The sequence below is a fragment of the Oryctolagus cuniculus genome, chromosome 1 (genome assembly GCF_051225735.1).
Source record: "Oryctolagus cuniculus isolate XC-2025 breed Fujian yellow rabbit chromosome 1, ASM5122573v1, whole genome shotgun sequence".
Taxonomy (NCBI): Eukaryota; Metazoa; Chordata; class Mammalia; order Lagomorpha; family Leporidae; genus Oryctolagus; species Oryctolagus cuniculus.
This window is the reverse complement of record NC_142867.1, coordinates 132,877,928-132,900,531: the sequence shown is the minus strand read 5'-3', so window position 1 is coordinate 132,900,531 and position 22,604 is coordinate 132,877,928. Positions and strand designations below refer to the sequence as shown.

General features: G+C 36.4%; 1 long non-coding RNA gene across 1 annotated transcript in view; it reads right to left on the bottom strand.

The window, feature by feature from the left end:
- The window catches only part of LOC149128639 (uncharacterized), a 115,188-nt gene extending 98,161 nt beyond the window's left edge, over positions 1-17,027 (bottom strand). Inside the window, exon 1 of the long non-coding RNA XR_016213455.1 lies at positions 16,607-17,027. This is a non-coding gene — a long non-coding RNA (uncharacterized LOC149128639). The remainder of the gene's footprint in view (positions 1-16,606) is intronic.
- Positions 17,028-22,604: the final 5,577 nt, after the last annotated feature.

The following is a 22,604-nucleotide window of genomic DNA, read 5'->3' as shown; positions in this document are numbered from 1 at the left end:
GGGAGGAGAGAACTTCCACTTTGACCATGGCCTTGTCTAAATATGATCAGAGTCGGAAAACTGAAAAGGCCTCCATAGCCTTGCCAACTCATGACAAGAGCCTAGGGTGATTACTAATGCCATGAACAACAATTGCAATTTGTTAAGTCAACAACAGAAGTCACTGTGCACTTACTCGTCATGTAGGATCTCTGTCCTAAATGTGCTGTACATTTTGACTTAATGCTATAACTAGTGCTCAAACAGTATTTTACACATTGTATTTCTGTGTGGGTGTAAACTGTTGAGATCTTTACTTAATATACACTAAATTGATCTGCATATAAAGATAATTGAAAATCATGATGTGAATGGAAGGGGAGAGGGAGTGGGAGAGAGGAGGGTTGCATGTGGGAGGAAAGTTATGGGGGGGAACCATTGTAATCCATAAGCTGTACTTCAGAAATTTATATTCATTAAATAAAAGTTTAAAATAAAAGACACAGCCTGGCTGAATGGATTAAAAAACAAAACCCATTTATTTTCTGCTTTCAAGAAACACATCTTTCCAACAAAGATGCATGCAGACTGAAAGTGAAAGGTTGGAAAAAGATATTCCATGCCAAAAGAAACCAAACAAAGAGCTGATGTAGCCACCTTAATATCAGAAAAAATTGACTTTAACACAAAAAAATGTTAAGAGAGACAAAGAAAGGCACTATATAATGATTAAGGTATCGATTCAACAGGAAGATGTAACTATTATAAATGTATATGCACCTAATTACAGGGCACCAGTTTATTTAAAAGATATGTTAAGGAACTTAAAGGGAGACTTAGACTCCAATACAATAATATTGGGGGGCTTCAATGCTCCACTTTTAGCAATGGACAGATCAACCAGACAGAAATCAACAAGGAAACAGTAGATTTACTTGACACTAGAGAACAAACAGATCTAAGAGATATGTACAGAAATATTCATCCTAATGTTACAGAATACACATTCTTCTCACTAGTGCATGGGACTTTCTCTAGGATAGACCACATATTAGGCCATAAAGCAAGTCTCAGCAAATTTAAAACAAATCAAAATCATACCATACATCTCAGACCACAATGGAATGAAGCTGGAAATCAGCAACTCAGGATTCTCTAGAGCATAAGTAAACACATGGAGAATGTCAGCATGCTCCTGAATGAACACTGGGTCATAGAAGAAATCAAAAGAGAAATCAAAAACTCTCAGGAAACAAATGAAGATAACAACACACCATATCAAAACGTATGGGATACAGCAAAAGCAGTGTTAAGAGGAAAGTTTATAGCAATAGGTGCCTACATCAAGAAATTGGAAAGGCACCAAATAAATGAACTATCAATGCATCTCAAAGATCTAGAAAAACTACAGCAAACCAGACCCAAATCTAGTAGGAGAAGAGAAATAATTATCAGAGAAGAAAATCAACAAAATTGAATCAAAAAAAATACAAAAGAGAAGCAAAATTTTGAAAGGATTTTTTGAAAAAAAAAAAACAAAATTGACTCACCATTGGCACAACTAACCAAATAAAGGAGAGAGAAGACACAAATCAATAAAATTAGACATGAAAAGGAAATGTAACAACAGACACCACAGAAATAACAAGAGTCATTATGAATTACTACAAGAGTTGTATGCCAGCAATCAGGGAAATCTGTCAGGAATGGATAGATTCCTGGGCATAGGCGACCTACAAAAATTGAAGCAAGAAACATAGAAAACCAAAAAAAGACCCATAAGAAAGTCAGAAACTGAATCAGTAATAAAGGCCCTCCCAACAGAGAAAAGACCAGGACAAGAGAGATTCGCTTCTGAATTCTATCAGACATTTACTGAAGAAATAACTCCGATTCTTCTCAAGCTATTCAAAACAATTGAAAGAGAGGGAATCCTCACACATTCTTTCTACAAAGCCAGTATCACTTAATTCCTAAAGCTGAAAAAGATGTAGCAGAGAAAGAGAATTACACACCAATTTCTCGAAAGACCATACAACAAATACACAACAAAATTCAAGCCAAAATAATCCAACAACAAATTAGAAGGATCATCCAACCTGACCAAGTGGGATTTATCCTTGTATGCAGGGATGGTTCAACATTCACAAATCAATCAATGTGATACACCACATTAACAAACTGCAGAAGAAAAATCATATATTATCTCAATAGATGCAGAGAAAGCATTTGATAAATTACAAAACCATTTCGTGATGAAAACTCTAACCAAATTGTGTATAGAAGGAACATTCCTCAACATAATTAAGGCAATTTATGAAAAAACCCGCAGCCAGCAACCTATTGAATGCGGAATAGTTGGAAGCGTTTCCACTGAGACCCAGTTCCAGACAGGGATGCCAAATCTCACCATTGCTATTCAATATAGCACTAGAAGTTCTAGCCAAGCCATTAGTCAAGAAAAAGAAATTACAAGGGGTACAAAAAGGGAAGGAAAATGTCAAACTATACATCTTTGCAGACAACGTGACTCTATTTAAGGTATCCAAAGAACTCCACTAAGAGACTATTGGAACTCATAGACGAATTTGGCAAAGTTGCAGGATATAAAATCAATACATAAAAATCAACAGCCTTTGTATACAGACACTGCCAGAACTGAAAAATAACTTCTAAGGTCAATCCCATTCACAACAGCTACCAGAAAAAAACCAAATAACTTGGAAAAAACTTAACCAAGGATGTCAAATATTTCTATAATGAGAATTACAAAATCTTAAAGAACTAGAAGAGGATACCAAAAAATGGGAAAATATTCCATGCTCACTGATTGGAAGAATTAATATCATCAAAATGTCCATTCCTCCAAAAGCAATTTATAGATTCAATGTGATACCAATGAAAATATCAAACATATTCTTATCAGATCTAGAAAAAACGATGCTGATATTCATATAGAAACATATATCGAGGCACAGGAGACCTCAAATAGATAAACGAGTCTTATACAACAAAAACAGAGCTGGAGGCATCAGAATACCAGATTTCAAGACATACTACAGGGCCATTATAATCAAAACAGCATGGTACTGTAGAGAAACAGATGGATAGGCAATAGAACAGAATAGGAACACCAGAAATCAATCCAAACATCTACAACCAATTTATATTTGATCAAGGAGCTAAAACCAATTTCTGGAGCAAGGAGAGTCTTTTAAACAAATATTGTTGGGAAAACAGGATTTCCACAAGCAGAAGTATGAAGCAAGATACCTATGTTACACCTTACACAAAAATCCACTCAGCATGGATTAAAGATCTAAATCTATGACCCAACACCATAAAATTATTACAGAACATTGGAGAAAGTCTGCAAGATATAGGCACAGGGAAGACTTCTTGGAAAAATCTCCAGTGGCATGGCATAGGCAGTCAAAGCCAAAATTAACAACAGGGATTACATCAAATTGAAAAGTTTCTTGTCTGCAAAAAAAAAAAGTCATCAAAGTGAAGAGGTAAATGAAAAAAAATGGGAGAAAATCTTTGCAAATTATGCAACTGATAAAGGATTAATAACCCAAATCTGGCAGGCACCACAGCTCACTTGGCTAATCTTCAGCCTGTGGAGCTGGCACCCTGGGATATAGTCCTGGTTCAGGTGCCAGGTACTGTCCCAGTTGCTCCTCTTCCAGTCCAGCTCCCTGCTGTGGCCTGGGAAGGCAGTGAAGGATGTCCCAAGTGGTTAGGCCCTGCACCCACATGGGGGACCAGAGGGAGCATCTGGCTGCTTGCTTCGGATCGGTGCAGCGTGCCAGTGTAGCAGCCATTTGGGGGGTGAACCGACGGAAAATGAAGACTTTTCTCTCTGTCTCTCTCTCTCTCTCACTGTATAACTCTGCCTGTAAAAAAAATAACCAGAATCTACAAAGAGATCAAGAAACTTCACAACAGCAAAACAAACAACCCACTTAAGAGATGGGCCAAGAGCCTAAATAGACATTTTTCAAGAGGAAATCCAAATGGCCATCAGACACATGAAAAAATGTTCAGGATCACTAGCCATCAGGGAAATGCAAAGCAAAACCACAATGAGGTTTCACCTCACTCCAGTTAGTATGGCTTTCATACAGAAATCAACTAACAACAGATGATGGTGAGGTGGTGGGGGCAAAGGCACAATAACCCACTGTTGGTGGGAATGCAGACTGGTAAAGCCACTATGGATACAGTTTGGAGATACCTCATAAATCTGAATGTATCCCTACCACATGACCCAGCAATTCCATTCTTTGGAATTTACCCAAGGAGTATTAAATTGGCAAATAAAAGAGCTGTCTACACCTCAATGTTTATTGCAGTGCAATTCAGAATGGCTAAGACATGGAATCAACCTAAATGCCCATCAACAGAAGACTGGATAAAGAAGTTAAGTGATATGTTATGTATTCTACAGAATACTACACAGTGGTAAAAGAAATGAAATCTGGTCATTTGCAACAAAATGGAGGAATCTGGAAAACATCATACTGAGTGAAATAAGCCAGTGAAACTGACACTATGAGAAGCAGTGACTTGATCAGCCCTTGTGATGACTGTCAAGGAACAGCTTACTATTTTATTCATTTTAGTATTTTCTTTTTCTACTTAATACCATTGGTTGAGCTTTTTACTTAACACAGAATTATTCTTAGGTGTTTAAATCAAATTGAAATAAAAAAATAAGAGTTGGAATAAGAGATGGAGGGGATATACAGTTTGGCACATGCTCCCAGGTATTTACCCCTAAGGGTAAAGCTTAAAACTTGCCATGGGACTCGAAATACTAAAAATTGGCATGTGCCAATGCCACCTTACTAATTAAAGTGATCAGTTTAAGTCCATGACTGATCACAAAGAGGATTAAGTGTCAAGGGAGCACACAAATAAGACCAGTGTCTGCTAATAATTGCAGAATTAAAGAGGAGATAACAACCCAGGATGGGAAGCAGGTCACAGAGCAGACTCTTAGAATGACAAATGCCGTAAACAGAACTCTGGCCTCAGAATCACACCTTAAGGCATTTGGATCTGGCTACAAAGCACATGAGAGTAGTTCAGACATGGAAACACAGGACAAAATGTGGCAAAAATGACCTTAAAGAAAGACCTCTGTGAGTGAGATTCCAGCAGAAAGAAGCAGACATTAAGGAATGAGGTACCTTTCTCTGAAGGGAGGAGAGAACTTCCAGTTTGATTATGACCTTGTATAAATAATGTTGGACTTTGTGAACTCAAGAGGCTTCCATAGCCTTGGCAGCTCATGAAAAGAGCCTCAGAGGATTACTGACATCATAAATGAAAGTCTGAACTGTTAAATCATCAACAGGAGTCACTGTGCACTTGCTCCCTATATTGGGACCTGTGTACTTAATGTTTTTTACTATGAGAATTAACACTATAACTAGTTCTCAAAGCATGCATTATACTTTGTCTTTCTGTGTGGGTGCAACCTGTTGAAATCTTTACTTAGTATAGAGTTGATCTTCTGTATATAAAGATATTTAAAATGAACCTTAATGAAGAATGGGATTGAGAGGGAGTAGGAGATGGGATGGTTTGTGGGTGGAAGGGTGGTTATAGAGCAAAGAATCACTATAATCCAAAGGTTGTACTTTTGAAATTTATATTTATTAAATAAAAGTTTTCTATAATTATAACATATCTGAATAGAGCAATACTGAGTAAGAACATTAAATCAGGAAAAATGTGTTCAAATGAAAGATCAGCAACAAATATCTTCATTAATAAAATCTACAAAATTAAAAAAATAACACCAATCTTTTGAAAAGTTAGAGAGGTAACTTTTCCAAACTCATCATATGAGGCCAGCTGGTAAAGCCATTATGGAAGTCTGTCTGGAGATTCCTCAGAAACCTGAATATAACCCTACCATGCAACCCAGCCATCCCATTCCTTGGAATTTACCCAAAGGAAATTAAGTTGGCAAATAAAAGAGCTGTCTATATCTTAATGTGTATTGCAGCTCAATTCACAATAGCTAAGACCTGGAATCAACCTAAATGCCCATCAACAAAAGACTGGATAAAGAAATTATGGGATATGCACTCTATAGAATACTATACAGCAGTAAAGAAATGAAATCTGTTCATTTGCAACAAAATGGAGGAATCTGGAATACATCATGCTGAGTGAAATAAGCCAGTCCCAAAGGGACAAATATCATATGTTCTTGAGCAGTGACAACTGACTGAGCACCTAAGAGGAAACCTGTTGAAGTGAAGTGTACACTATGAGAAAAAATGACTTGATCAGCCCTTGTCCTGACTGTTGAAGAACAACTTACTATTTTGTTCCTTTTAGTATTTTTTGTTCTACTTAATGCCATTGGTTGAACTCGTTAATTAACATGCAATTACTCTTAGGTGTTTAAATTTAACTGAAAAGTGATCTCTGTTAAATATAAGAGTGGAAATAAGAGAGGGGGGAGATGTACAGTTTGGCCCATGCTCATCAGACATACCCCTAGTGGTAGAGTTAGAAACATGCCAGGGGATTCCAATTCAATCCCATTAAGGTGGCATGTACCAATGCCAGCTCACTAGTCAAAGTGATCACTTTCAATTCATAATTGATCATAACGACAGGATTGAGAGTCAAAGGGATCACCTAAACAAGACTAGTATCTGATAATACTGACTGATAGAATTAAAAAGGAGAGAACAACCTAAGATGGGAAGTGACTCATAGAATGGCAGCTGTCCTAAACAGCACTCTGGCCTCAGAATCAGCCCTTAAGGCACTTGGATCTGGCTGAAGAGCCCATGAGAGTATTTTAGGCATGGAAAGCCAAGACACTCTGTGGGGAAAAAAAAAACTAAATGAAAGATCTCTGTGAGTGAGATCCCAGTGGAAAGAATGGGGCCATCAAAGAAGGAGGTACCTTTCTCTGAAGGGAGGAGAGAACTTCCACTTTCACTATGGCCTTGTCTAAATAAGATCAGAGGTGGTGAACTCAAGAGGCTTCCACAGCCTTGACAGCTCATGACAAGAGCCTCTGGTGATTACTGATGTCATCAATTAGATTGTCAATTGTTAAGTCAACAACAGGAGTCACTGTGCACTTACTCCCCATGTAGACTCTCTGTCCTTAATGTGTTGTACTATGTGAATTAATGGTAAAACTACTACTAAAACAGTACTCTATACTTTGTGTTTCTGTGTATGTGCAAACTGTTGAAATCTTTCCTTAGCATATACTAAATTGATCTCCTGTATATAAAAATAATTGAAAAAATGAATCTTGGTGTGAATGGTATGGGAGAGGGAGTGGGAGATGGGATGGTTGCAGGTGGGAGGGAGGTTATGGGGGGGGAAGCCAGTATAATCCAAAAGTTGTACTTTGGACATTTATATTTATGAAATAAAAGTTAAAAAATAAATAAATAAACCTAAGTTTAATTAAGGGAATTATAAAAAGTTTTCTATAATAATAATAACATCTCTGAATAGAGCAATACTGAGAACATTAAATGAGGAATAATGTGTTCAAATGAAAGATCAACAACAAATGTCATCATTGCTAAAATCTACAAAATTAAACAAACACCAATTTTTTGAAAAGTATTATACAAATTGTTAGGGAGGTAACTTTTCCAAACTCATATAAGGCCAGTTTTTCCTAAAGTGACCTGATAGATGCAAGATCTCTGTTTATCTCTGATTCTCTTTTTTCAAATAAAAACTTACACAGCAGAGTCCCTGCTGAATATAATGCAACACTGTCATCCTAATAGAATTTATATTAGAATATAGGTGGAAAATTTGATAGTAATTGAATCCAGTTTGGAATCCAAAAAAATAAAATAAAATAAAATAAAATGGTCAGATATCATAATCAAGTTAGATGTAATATAGGAACAGGGAAAATATGAATGTAATTCATAATTCCAATAATTCACATCAATCAAAAATAAACATCAATATAATAAACTAGATGCAGAAAACATTTTGTATAAAATTATACATTCACTTATGAGAAGTAAATTGAGCAGAACACTTACAGATTGTATATAATTCAATTACAAAACCCTTGCATTTGAGGAACCTGAGCCAGATTCTATTGAATGCTAACAAAATGAAAGCATTTACCCTATAATTGGAACCATAAAATGATGCACATTTTTTACTTTTATATTCAATACTGCAATGTAAGGTCTAGGCGAAACAAAAAGAAAAGGGAAGGAAATAAAAGACATAGATATAGAAAAGAAGAAATTGAAATTATTTATTTTTCCAGATGATTTTATGGAAATGCAATGAGTTCAACAACAGGCCACCTGAACTGGTAAATGACTGGTAGATTTGTAGGATACAAAGTAAGCACAAAAAATCAGAATAAGTTTTATATACCTATACTATTGTGAACCCACTGAAAAAATAAATTAAAGAAGAAATTAAATTCACAATAAGAAATAAAATACCCTGGATAAATTTGACTTGTGATGTAAAATGCCTCTACAGCATCAATTCTAAAGCCATGATAAAGAATCTGAGATCAAAAAGACCGCTCATATTCACAGATTGAAATACTTTCTAATATTTCCATATTATCCAAGTTAATTTACAGATACAATATGCTTTCCATCAAAATCAATGGAATTCATCATGTATCTAGAAAAATAAACCTAAACCTCATATCTTCACATATATTAAACAAAGTTCCACATAGAAAAGTAACTCTTGAGAAACAGAACACGTCTGGGGTCACAACAAATGAGTTCAATACATACCATAGATGTATGGTAAACCCTGGCATAAAAACTGATGAATAGACCAGTGTAAGAGGATAGAGGCTCCCAAAAAGAAATACCGATACATACAGACAATGGATCTTTTACAAAGCAAACAAAAATACACTGGAAAAGGTATAGTCTATTCAGTAAATTGTCCAGAGGCAATGGGATATCCATATGGACATGGCTAAACCCAGATGACCACCCCTCTTTTCCTATACAAAGTCAACTGAAAGTGAGTCATGGATGTAAATGTAAGAACTGAAACTTACAAAATATAGAGAAAACTATAAGACATTGACATAAGGAATGGCTTCTTGATAAGATACCCTAAGAACAGGCAATAAAAAACTAATAGAGAAACCTTATATCAAACTAACAAGATAATTCGCAACAAAGAAGACAATCATCAGAGTGAAGATAAAACCCCCCTTAACTCCTATAAAACCAGCATCACTTTAATTCTAAAACCAGGTATATGTACAAAGCAAACTAAGACCAATATATTTGATAAATACAGATGCAAACAATCCTCAAAATACTTGCTAATCAAACATAACAACACATTAGAAATATAATTCACCCAGACCAAGTGGGAATGCACTAGATAAAATATGTCCTTGATAAAAACCTTGAACTGGGAATAGAAGGAATATTCATGAACACATTCAAGGTAGTTTATGACAAACACAGAGCCACCATCAAATTGTGTGGGTAAATTGGAAGCATTTCCACTAAGATCTACAAGGATGCTCACCCCCATAATTGCTATTCAATATAGTTCTAGAAGGCTTACTGAGAGCCACCAGCAAGCAAAATCCAAGCAAAGGGATACAAATTGGAAAGGTTGAAGTCAAATTATTACTGTTGATAGAAGATATGATTTTATATATAGGGAAGCCAAAAGACTCCACCAAGAGACTATTGGAACTCAAGAGAGGTTGGTAAATTTGCAAGATAAAATCAATACACAAAATTCAATAGCATTTGCATAAAAAGACAATGCTATGGCTGAGAAGGACATGCAAGATCAGTTCAATTCACAATAGCCAAACAAATTGGAATAAATTTAAATAAAGAGGTCAAATATCTCTACAATGATAATTACAAAACATTTTTAAAATAAATAGGAGAACATAAAAAGGGAAATATCTGTCATGTTCATGGATTAGAAGAATTAATAGAATCAAAATGTCCATACTACTGAAAGCAATTTACATGTTCAATATGATCCCAATCAAAATAGTAACGACATTCTTCTGAAAAAGAAAGATAGAAAAATTGATGCTAAAATTCATATGGAAGCCCAAGAGATCCTGAATAGCTAGAGCAAACTTAAAGAATAAAACAAAACCAGAGTCATCGCAATATCAGATTTCATGACAACTACAGGTCAGTTAGAATCAAAAAAGCCTAATACTGGCACAAAAATAGACATGTAGACCAATGGACTGGAGTAGAAATTCCAGAACTTAATACACTCGTGTACACCCAACCGATCTTTGACAAAGGAGCCAAAATCAATGCCTGAAAAAAAGGTACTCTTCAACAAATGTTACTGGAAAACTTGGATTCTGCATGTAGAAGTATGAAACAAGACCACCACCTTACAATTTATACAGAAATGAACTATAGATGGATCAATGATATAAAACAATAACCTGATAACATCAAATTACTAGATGAAAATATTGGGAAACTCAGCAAGACATTGGCATACACACGGAATTCTTGTTAAATACCCCAGAATGATAGGCAATCAAAGCAAAAATAAACAAATAGGATTGCATTAAGCTAAGATGCTTATGCACTGCAAAGGAATTGCTCAACATATTGTAGAGGCATCCAAGAGAACAGGAGAAAATATTTGCAAATCTTGCAATGGTTAAAGGTCTGATATCCAGAATCTACAAAGAGTTCAAGTAATCCAGAACAGCAAAAACAACAAAAATCCTGTCAAGCAATGGGCAAAGGACAAAACAGACATTTTTGAAGGATGACATTCAAATGGTCAACAGAAACATTTAAAAATGCTCAGGATCATTAGCCATCAGGAAATGCAAACCAAAAGGATGATGAGGGTGAAACCTCACCCCAATTAGAGTGGCTATCTTTCAAAAATTATAAAACAATACATGTTAGCAAATATATGGGTGATAAAATACTATAATCCACTGCTGGTTAAATTGTAAAAGAGTACAACCATTATGGAACACAGTCTGGTAATTTTTCAGTAATCTGAAAATTGTTCTACCGTATACACAGCCATCCCACTCCTAAATATTTACCCAAAGGGAATGAAATCAGCATAAGGAAGAGTTGTCTGCACCTTATGTTTATTGCAGATCAATAGCTAAGATCTGACATCAACCAAGAGATTCATCAACTGAATAATGGTTAAAGAAAATGTGGTATATATACACTATGCAAAACTACTCAGCTATATAAATTAATAAGATCTTGTCTTTTACAACAAAGTATATGCATATGGAAGCCATTATTCTCAGTCAAATAAACCAGCACAAAATAAACAAATAAACAAAGCACAAAGAAACAAAGCACAAAAATGCAATGTTGAGTTTTGGTTATTGCTTACAATCCTTGTCTGTACTCTTGATAAGCAGTGATTTTTCTACTTGTTCCATTCAATTCTTTATTTGGTGCAGAGTTCAGCTTGTGATTATAAAATAAATTGAAATTATGCAATTATAGATATAAAAATAAAAAATAAGAGAGGAAGGAGGACAGAGGGTCGGAGCATGGGCAAGAGGGAGGTTAGGGTGGGAAATATTATGCTCTTAAGTCTGTGTATATGAAATACATAAAATTTGTTCACCTTATATGAATAAAATTATTTTAATACCCCAGTAGACTGGGATAACGTATTTGCCAATTCTGCATTTCATGAAGAACTGAAATTCAGAATACATATGCAACTGCTGAAATTATGCACAAATATATCCAAGAATTGGGAAAGGATCTGAACAGGCATTTCTGTAAAGAAGAAATACCCATGGTCAACAAAAATGGGAAAAATGCAATATAATTATTATATAGGAAAATGCAAATCAAAACACACTAGGTGTCACCTCACTAACAAATGCTAGCGGGGTATGAAGAAAAGAAAACTTTAATATGTTATTGGAGACTGCACTGTTGTGTAGCAATTAAAGCCACCACCTGCAGTGCCAAAATCCCATATGGGGACTTGAGTCCCAGCTGCTCCACTTCTGATCCAGCTCTCTTCTGTGGCCTGGGAAATCAGTGGAAGGTGGCCCAAGTCTTTAGGCCTCTGCTCCCACATGGGAGACCCAGGAGGAAGCTTCTGGTTCCTGGCTTTGTTTTGGCCCAGCTCTAGCCATTGCAGCCATTTGGGGAGTGAACCAGTGGAGGGAAGATCTCTCGCTTTCTATCTGTAACTATGACTTTCAAATAAATAAATATTTTAAAATATAAGATATTGATGAGAATGCAAGTTAGCCTGAGCATTATGAAGACTTAGTATGGCCATCCCTCAAAAAATGAGAAGGGATAAACCTCTCCAACCATTGTGTATGTATCAGAAGGAAATTCAATCTGCATGCAAAAGAGATTTCCGCTTTCTGTTTTGACTACAGCAGTATTCATAGTAGTAAATATTCGGAACCAACCTAGGAATCTATCAATGTGTTACAGGTTTTCCAGTCCTAATTCAGTGATTAAAAAGGATTGAAATATTATTTGCTTGAAAATGCATGGAACTGGAGATCCTTAAGTGAAGTAAGACTGGCATAGGAAGAAGTAAATTTCACATGTTCTCTGATATATGGGTTTCTAAAAAATGGTGGATATAAATATAAATGTTTTTAATTAGGATGGGAAGATTCATTACTGAAGATACTGGGTGGTACGATAACAGATATAGAAACAGAGTTAGAAAGAACGAACCACTGGCAGTGTTCCATAATACAGTGTTGTGACTTTAGTTCATGATAAGATACACTGTATAAGAAATTGGAATGGAGGAGCTTGTGGGCCTTAAACACAAAATATGCAAGGAAAATCCTCATTTTCTAGATTGATTAAATTATGTTGTGTGCTTACTCAAATGTTGCACTGTATCCTGTGATAACATAAAAGTAGTGTTAATCAAAGACTGAGCAAAATTTTAAAAATCAGAAATGTCTCTATATTCTCTCAATGAACTGTCTGCAATATGTGATTAACCAAACTGCATCATTTACAAAGCATAAGAAAGTAATAAGGCAATAATCTCCAGTCCTGCTAAGGATTATTTAAATAATCTTAAAATCTAAACATCAAGGTTGCCTTTCCCATTGAACTTTCTGCTCATCCCTTGCATGCCTTTCTGATATTCTATGAATGCCATTGTTGCAAAGCTAAACTTGAACCTAAATGGAAGAATAGTTGTAAGGTTTTAATATGTATTTATTTACTTGAAAGGAGGAGGGACAGTAGTGGATAGATCTTCCATCCACTAGTTCACTTGTCAATGTTTGCAAAACCTGGGACTGGTTCCAGTTTAATCTAGGAGCCAGGAACACTTTTTGTATCTCCAATGTAGGCAGAAGGTACATGGGTACTTAAGACATCATCAAATGCCCCTCAGATACATTGTAGCAAGAATCTGGAATGGAAGTGGGGAATGGCCAGGACCTGAATGAGGAGGATAAATATGAGAAGAGGGCATCCCAAGTCGTGGCTTAACTCACTGCTCATGACCCCATCCCTTTATACTGTTTCATTCATTCTTAATACTGTTGTCAAATTACAGGCATGATGTTCAAACTTGGATCCATGTATCTCAGTTTAAAAAAAGGCTTAGGGTAACTGTTAAGTTTAATAAAACTGTATTCCACAATTGAGGACCCGGGTGCATTTCCTGATTCTGATCCTAACTCCAGCTTCCAATTAAAGCAGACCCTGGGAAGTCATGATGATGTCTCAAGACATGTGGTTTGTGCCACCCACATGGAAAACCTGAAGTGAGTTACCTGCTCTCAGGTTTAGATCTGATCCCTCCCTGGAAGATGTGAGCATTTGCAAAGTGAACTTGTGAATAGGAGCTCTTTCTCTCATTCATTGTCTCTTGTTTTCTATCAAGTAAATTAGAAAATAATTCATCAGACATAAAGAGCAACATAGTCTTGGAAGTCATCCAAGTAAAGAAAAGGCTGAAAGCAAATGGAGGTATAGCAAAATATTTGTATTCTTTATTCCAATGTAACCTAACAGATAATATTATCATTTTAATAAAAGCTTAACAATGAACAGTGTTGTTACAGTTTCTGATCATTAAAAATAATGACAGAAATTGTATAAACAATAGGAGTAAAGAGTTGAGAACATTCTTTTATAAGATATCTGAGCTTCCAAAGAAATAGTGTTCCAAACCAATTTTATGTGCTAAATACATTACATTTTTTGTGAACTTAAGATACATATGTACAGATTTCAAAAGTAAAATAGAATGAAGATATAAAAATGATTAAATAGAAAATATGCAGAAACATGGTCCATTATAACACCATTACATTGAAGCCTGGAAAAGCAATATGCACTTCAGGTTAATCAGGATTTGTGTCAGAAAATTTAAAAGGGTTACACAGTGAGATGAGCAGATCATTTTCTATGAGGATAGTACAGTGTTTCATATCAGTGTTCATAGACAGAGCATCAGAATATTTAAGAAAAATGCTTACAAAACTGCAAGGATTGCCCAGTGTTTATCAGAACAAATAAATACCATGGTATAAATACCCAACCAGGGGTAATTAATAGTTATCCATATGTCATTGTGCAGATACATCAGCTAACACTAGATGGAGAAAATAAATAGATAAATAAATAAGGTCACTTCAAGTGTTTAAAAAGCACAAAAATCAGTATATATGGAAGAAAAGATAGACAATCCATTTTAACTATCAATATTTCCTACAGAAGCACAGTCTATACACAATCTATAACATGACAGCATTTTGCCATGATGTAATAAAAAAGGCCAAGAATTAGCAGATGAGCAACAAAAATCAAGAAGGATATTGTCACAAATACCCAACAAAGCTAGCAAAACTCATGGTTTAGAGAAACAGAAAGTAAGCAAACAAAAACATCAAAGAACCAGGACTTTCCTCTTGGGGGCAGAAGTAGAAGAGATTGGGAAAATACCTGAACTGACCAAGGCCCCTATATTTTCCTGAATATTAGTTCTATGGATGTTAACATTCTTATTCAAATGTAGCAGAAAACAAAGATGTCAACAATTGTCTTCTTTTCAGGTTTTATTACTGTATATTAGGGATCTATGCAAGAGTATATATGTCTAACATGAAATCATGGCACATAATTTCTAAACTGGTGTACTAAGTGCAATTGAAAGGAAGCAACCTATTTATCCCACAGTATCAAGGGACACCAAACTCAGGTTCCCAGACTTTGGGGATCACTCTCAGGAGATGCAGACTAAGGGGATTCACTCTCAGGAACTAAGACAAACCTCAGCAGCCAGAACATTGAATTCTGAGAGTTCCACACTTTTTACTTTTCCCTCCCAACAGTTTGCATTGGTTCCCTCCTCCAAGATCTTAATTCTCACCAGAAATCAAACACTTAAAATCAGTTTAAGTCTGTGACCTGTGCAGTCATTTTCATGATCACTAACACCAAATGTGTGTTGTTTGCTTAATATCAAACAACACATCTATAACACCTGTGACTCACCAACAGTTCAATTCTGCCATTATATAGAGTTAGTAGACATAATGGATTAAGATTTTAGCGTCAACACATCCCAGGCATATACCAATGAAAAGCATGTATTTGATTTTCTGGCTCCAGTCAAAATTATGAAGTTATCCAGAGATCCCCTCTAAAGCTATCTTATTTGCATGAGCTTAGCTATGGCCTGAAATTTGTGTATTAGACAGAATCATAGCCACTCATATTGCCCATGAAATATCTGAGTCTTAAAATCAAAGGTACAGGAATTGAGGAGAAAAGAATTTTTTTTTCTTTTACCAGTCACAAATGAACTCTCAAATTTATAAACCATTTTATAGCCAGCAGAATCTGATATTCTGAGATATTCTCAAATGCTACAAGCTATCATTTGACTAAACCAAATTTGCATGCATAATGAAACTACTGTGTGCTCAACAGTTTATTTGATTTTCAGTTCTCACACCAGTTAGCTTGGGGTTGGGGAGTGAAGAATGATTGGCCTTTACAAAGATTTTACTCTCCACACAAGGGTGTGAAGGCAGTTAATACCTATTAGGAGAGATTAATCATTGGGAACAGGTGGGACCCTAATGAAGCAATTAGGCTAAATCAATTCATGTGATTATTGAGTGACCGCTTATTCCCAGCTGTGTGCTATAGAAACTACTTCATATTTGAACCTCCTGCAGTTTCATTATTTGGTCATATGGTCTCTGTGCCACCCAAACCTCTGCCAACAAGATGACCATCAACAGATACTGCCCTCCGACCTTGGACCCAAACCATGAGACAAATACCATTTCTTTCTAAATTACTGAGTCTGTACTATTCTGTTATTAGCATCAAACAAAACCTGACTCAGAACCTAGGAAGAGCTGTGCCGGCAGGACTGAATTGTAAACTAGTGACCTCGTTTCTCAACCAAAGGATATCAGATCACATGTGGAAGTTCATTTCTCCATGTGGATTCTGTAATCACCATCAGTTTGGAAAGCTGTGCAGCCCCAGGGTTCACACAAATCCTTTTCCTTTAGACACAGGACAGGACACCAGGGTCCTGGCTACTGGCCCAGCTCACCTCCTGTGACCATAGAATACTGGTTTCTGACACTCACCACTTTCCAGCTTCCAATGAGTCCCAGAATCCTCCTGAGGGCTCCTGAGTGTGGTGAGGGAAGTTCACAGAGCAGCAATGGGTGAAACACCTGAGACCTCTCTCAGGAACAAACCCAGAAAGCCTAACATTGGAATGCCAGAAAAGAAGATGCTGTGTGGTTCAGCAGTGTTGCCTTTGAACACCTGATTGTAAAGTCTGCCCTAACAATGAGCATGCATAACATCAGAGAACACACAGCCAATCCAAACGCTCCTAGCATGAGGGCCATAGCTTGGGGTTGTGGCAGGTGGGGGCAGAGAGGAACTCTGCTTGGTCTCAGGTCTGAAACTGCCTCATCTTTGCAGCTTGATCCTCCCAACAGCAGGGGCCGCTCTCACCTCCCTGATGATCATGACATCAGAGCACTGTCCCTCCCTCCTTTTTCCAGGACCCTATCAAAATCTTGTGACCCTTGGACTTTCAATAATGGTCTCATGTGTAACAGAATGCTGAATCTTTCCGGTATTCTGGGTCTTTATCAGGGTCTTTATATTATTTATATTCTTGGCTCTTTTTTAAGGTCATTTGACTTTAAAAAAATTGACTCCAGGACTATTTTAAGATACTAAAAAGTACATTACATAGATTGACCTCTCTTTCTCGTGTTTCTGTTACAGATATTCACTTGTAGTTCTGTATTCTGTAATTTAATATTGTTGTCTGTTTCGTTCTTACTGGCATGTCCTAACACATTGGGTTTATATATTGATCTTATACACAGTAATCCTGCATAATTCTCTGGTCAGTTTTTATTTGTTTTGAATTTTATGGGATTATCTCCGTATATAATAGTTTAATTAACCTTTATTGATAGTTTTGCTGCTTAAAAGCATATCCTTGTACATAAAGTTTTCTGTTTTTTAAATTTCCTAACTGCACATCTAGGACATTGTTGAAGACAGAAAATAAAAGGAGAGCGGCTTGTACAGCTGTGTTCCGAGGGAAATAGCTTTCAGTGTTCTATGACAATTATGCTCTATATTATAGGTGCATTGCAGCCCATCTTAGTTATAATAAGTAATAACTATTTTTACTGCTTTACTCACAGTTTATTTTTGTGATTAGATGCTTAATTTTATTCAAAACTTTTCATCTTTTAATTGCAGTTACCATGTGATGTTTTTGTGTTTCTCTTCCACATGAATTATTTACATGATTTATTTTGAACTGTTAAACACCTTGGCATCTTTGACTCTATCTTGCTTTTTTATTGATCTCTTGTGATTTCATATTTTGCTCTATATTAACATTTTGCTTAAAATATTTGTACCTTTTTTTTATAAAGATATGTTCTTTAAGTTCCTTTTTAGTTCATGTCTTGATCTGACTGGGGCATCAATGTAATACGGTGTTCAGAAAAGACATTAAATCATATTCCATATTTATTACCACTTTTTATGAATCTGGGAAATTGAGGAGTGTTTTACTGCCTTGACTATGAGGGAAATTCTACAATTTCTTCCTGGCACCAGGAAGAATATAGCCACAATCTCTTTGCTGTGAAGGGAGAACTTCTGCTGGAAGCCTGGGGCATTATGACAAGAGACAGAATTTAAAACCATCTTAGTTACAGAATACATTGGCCCTCCTGAAGTTCAACTAAGGGAATAAGGACAGAATTGCCACCCAGCACTAGAGATGATTAGAACTCCAAATGTCACATTTGGCAACCTGAACCAGGATCTTTGTGTCATGCAAGGAATGTCTATCCTTGAGCCAATTGCAATGACAGAGAGGGGGCGCTAGAAATTTCTACACTATTCAGCCACAGAACATTCTTTTTTTTAAAAGGTTTGTTTATTTGAAAGGCAGACTTACAAAGAGGCAGAGGCAGAGGAAAAGAACTTCCATCCATTGGTTCACTCCCCAAATGGCCACAACAGCTCAAGCTGGGCTGATCTCCCACATGGGTACATGTTTGCAAGCACTTCGGCCATCTTCTACTGCTTTCCCAGGCCATAGGAAGAGCTGGGTCAGAAGTAGAGCACCTGAGTCTCAAATGGGCACTCATAATGTATACCAGCACTTCAGGCATTGGCATTAACCACTACACCACAGCACCATCCCTAGAACTTACTTTAAAATAATGAATGTAAGCAAAGGAAAAGCCATTTTTGGTCCATATGGTCCTATAATACACTGAGGCTTCAAAAAGTTCATAGAAAAAAATAGATGGACTTATTTTGGTGCAAAAATTTTGAAATCCATGCATAGCTTGTACTTCATTCTATTTGAGCACTACTGCTAGGTAAAATGATGCTGTTTCTGGTCAAAAGCCAAGAGATGCTTCCAGGTATCCCATGTGGGTGCAGCAACCCAAGCACTTGGACAATGCTCTGCAACTTTCCCAGGCACCTTATCAGGGGGACAGATCAGAAATGGAATAACTGGGACTCAAATGGGGCACCCATATGAAATGTCAGCAATACAGGAGATGTCTTTACCCGCTACACCAAAATGTCAGCCCCCACTCTTTATATGTTTTATATTTCATCTCTAAATTGCTCATTATAAGTTTAAGCATGGGGTGGCACTGTGGTGTAGCAGGTAAAGCTGCTGCCTGCAGTGCTGGCATCCCATATGGGCACCAGTTCGAGTCCTAGCTGCTCCACTTACAATCCAGTTCATGGATATAGCCTGGAAAATCAGTAGAGGGTAGCCCAAATTCTTGGGCCCCTGTATCTATGCGAGAGACCTGGAAGAAGCTCCTGGCTCCTGGCCTTGGATAAGCACAGCTCCAGCTGTTGCAGCCAATCGGGAAGTGAACCAGCAGATGGAAGACCCCCCGCCTCTGCCTCTGCTTCTCTCTCTGTGTAACTCTGACTTCCATATAAATGAATAAATCTTTTTTAAAAAAACTAAGTTTAACCAAATGCAAAGTCCATAGTTTCTAGTAAAGTAAGATTTAAATTATAAAAGTGGCTTACTACTCATAAATGCATCCTGCATGATATAAGTACCCTTGTGATTTGGTGCTTACTAATGTAAGAGGAATTTTTCTCCACTTTGATTAGAAGTTTTTGAACTGGCTATCTTGTCTATTGAGTTGAATTATTATACACTTTATGTCATTAATTGAAGACTTTCAAATCTGTCAATGCTCTTATTGTCCACAACATGTTCCACCACCAGGGATCCACTGAGATACATCCATAGCTTGATGCTTCATTACTCTTTATCAGAGCATTGAGTTCTCCATTCTAGTGATGTTTATGATTGGAACATGTTAATTATAGCTTGTTTTATCATCTTAAGATTATTTCTGTTTTAAGCAGAAGCACTTACCACCAGCTATCAATTAAAAATAGAGTATTTTGGGGAAAAAGTAATAAGTTTAGAGTGGAGGTTTCTTAGGAAGTTTAACACTGTTAGCACAAATCCAGCAGAGTATGTAAGCAGCCTAGGACTTGTTCTCTTCTGAATGAGATGAATTGCTAGAATTATATAGCATAACCCAGAATCTTGAAATTCAGATAGACATCTACACCAATGAATACTGGCTTATAGTTTAAGGTATATATTAAGCACTTTCAGCTATAATCTATATCTATCTATCTATATATAGCACATTTTTATGATCATCCTGATTCTAGGACATAAAACACTTGATACATATTGCTATATGCAATAAAGACAAAACTGTATATTAAACTTTAATTTTTGGTTTTAAAAATTTGTTCTGAAAGTGCAGAAAGCTTCCAAATGATTCAACTAGCTAAAATTATGATAATTTACACCCATGAAAATAAGTTTCCATCTCTGATTAATCTAAAATTAATAACTGTGGCTATAAAGCATTTTAACATAACTATCATTTTAATGCTGATAATATTAACTGAACAGTTGGTTATGGGGGTAAAACAAGAAAGGCTATAAAAAAGTCTAAATTATAATAGTAGTCCAATGAAGCCTTATAATATACTTACATAATCTTGATGATAGTATAACCTGCTATGTCCCTTTCTCTTGAGGAAAATGATCTTTGGCTAGTAGATTTAACTATACTCTCTTGCCAAACTAGTCCCCAGACAATGGACTTTCTAAAATCACTCAAATTGTGGCCACTCTGACTTAATCAACTTACATCAATATAATCTTATCATATCACATATGCCTTAGAGAAAGAAAGGAGTTTGCCACCCAGAAATAGATTTCACTTTGGGATTTCACTGCATCTACTCTTCCTAACAGTAGCTTTCAAGGCTAAATAACCTTTTCATGCTAATGACCCTAGCTACAGAAGTATAATCTTTTAAGTGAGAAAAATTGCTGTGTCTAAAAAGAAACAGTTGTAAGGCCTAGCCAATATGTATTATCAGGAGTGGCAGGGTGTGCATGAGATTGAGTCCTGAGGGTGGAGGAAAAAATTTAGAAAAGGGAGGGTTTCTCAATGTGAGAACACTCATCAACAACAAAGGTTTTAACCCATTGTCAAAGATCCCAAAGGATGATGGTAATACTACGATGATGTTTGAAAACTTAAACCAAAAACAGTCCATGCTAAGGGAGGTAGAAATAGCTGAATTTCTGCGATAGAGAAAGAAACAATCAAAATCTCACAGGAATTATGCTACAGTTGCTAAACTGATGCAGCTGAAAAAGTTATAAAATGACTATGTTCTACAAGAGGCCCAAAGACATTCAATTTACAAAAGCAATAAAATTGGTGTTGATGTGAAGGGCACTGTTACTGCTGAGAATCACAGAGGTGGATCTTTTCTGTGGGTCATTCCTCATGGTAGGGAATGTAATAAACACTGGGAACTCAGATAGCAACTTGAATATTAAGATTCCAAAATAATAGCGACTATGGTAGAAAACAGTGCTCTAGTCCAAGGTAAGTTTTCAAAGAGTCTATTGGTTCCCCTAGCCCGACATGGTTAACTTCTCTGCTCTCAAATTGTAAAATGGAGGGAAAATACTTGGTAATGGGAAGGACACAACATTGGTTCCGTGACCTACAATGTAAGAGCAGATACAAATGAAACCCTCTAATCATCCTTCCAACTATACCTAAGTCAGAATCTATGTTACATTTCAGAAATAATGAATATTCGATAATACTAAATTATCAATTTTGAAAGTTGGCATACTGATACTGGATTTATGTTTTAAATTTAAAAATAAATGAGGCAAGAATCAGAGATTGTGAACTCCAACATATCCAGATTTAATTCAACAGTTTAGATAGTTAAAATCAGACAGATACTGGAGATTGATATTAGACTATCACAAATTCAATGCATGCCAAGGATCAGAAATGGAAAATGAGAGGTGGGGAGGAACAATGCCAGATTTCATGAGAAAACATGGGTCCTGCATTAATAATGTTGACCATGAAATTATCCTAAGTCTGTCAGTGACCCAGCAGGGCTGATGCACTGCAATATGAATTGAAGAGAGCATGCCCTATAATTCAGTCTCCAATCAGGCCACAATTATCTATGTCATGAGCCAGTAAAAGGTGACTGTCATCCAGAGGAGTGCCTGTGGGGTTTCAGACCCAGTATGCCAGTGGGCCTATCACTGGTGACTATCTGGTGACTATATGGGTGGATGAGCCTCATCAGTGTCAAGGAAGGTCCAGAGGAACCCATGAGATTTCTCTGAAATCCATCAACTTAGGAGCCCCTTCAGGACAGCATCAAGTAGAGAGTATTCTGCTTTTGTTGTGGATGGCCAGATTGGGTACCAGCCGGTGGATAATGGATAAAGGGAAGTCAGGGAGGACATCACATGGTGGTACACTCAGTAGTGTGGCAGGAAGCTGCTGCTGTGCACGCTTCTTGGATGCTTGTGTTTGGGGATTTTCCAGGGCACTTTGATAGTGAGAGCCTAATTTCAGGGGCTGTTAGACATCAGAGCCAGGAGATTTGGTTTGACCTGAGGGTCAAATATATACTTATATTCAAAATCCAGTATTTAAATAGGTTATATTTTGAATATCTATTCTGCAC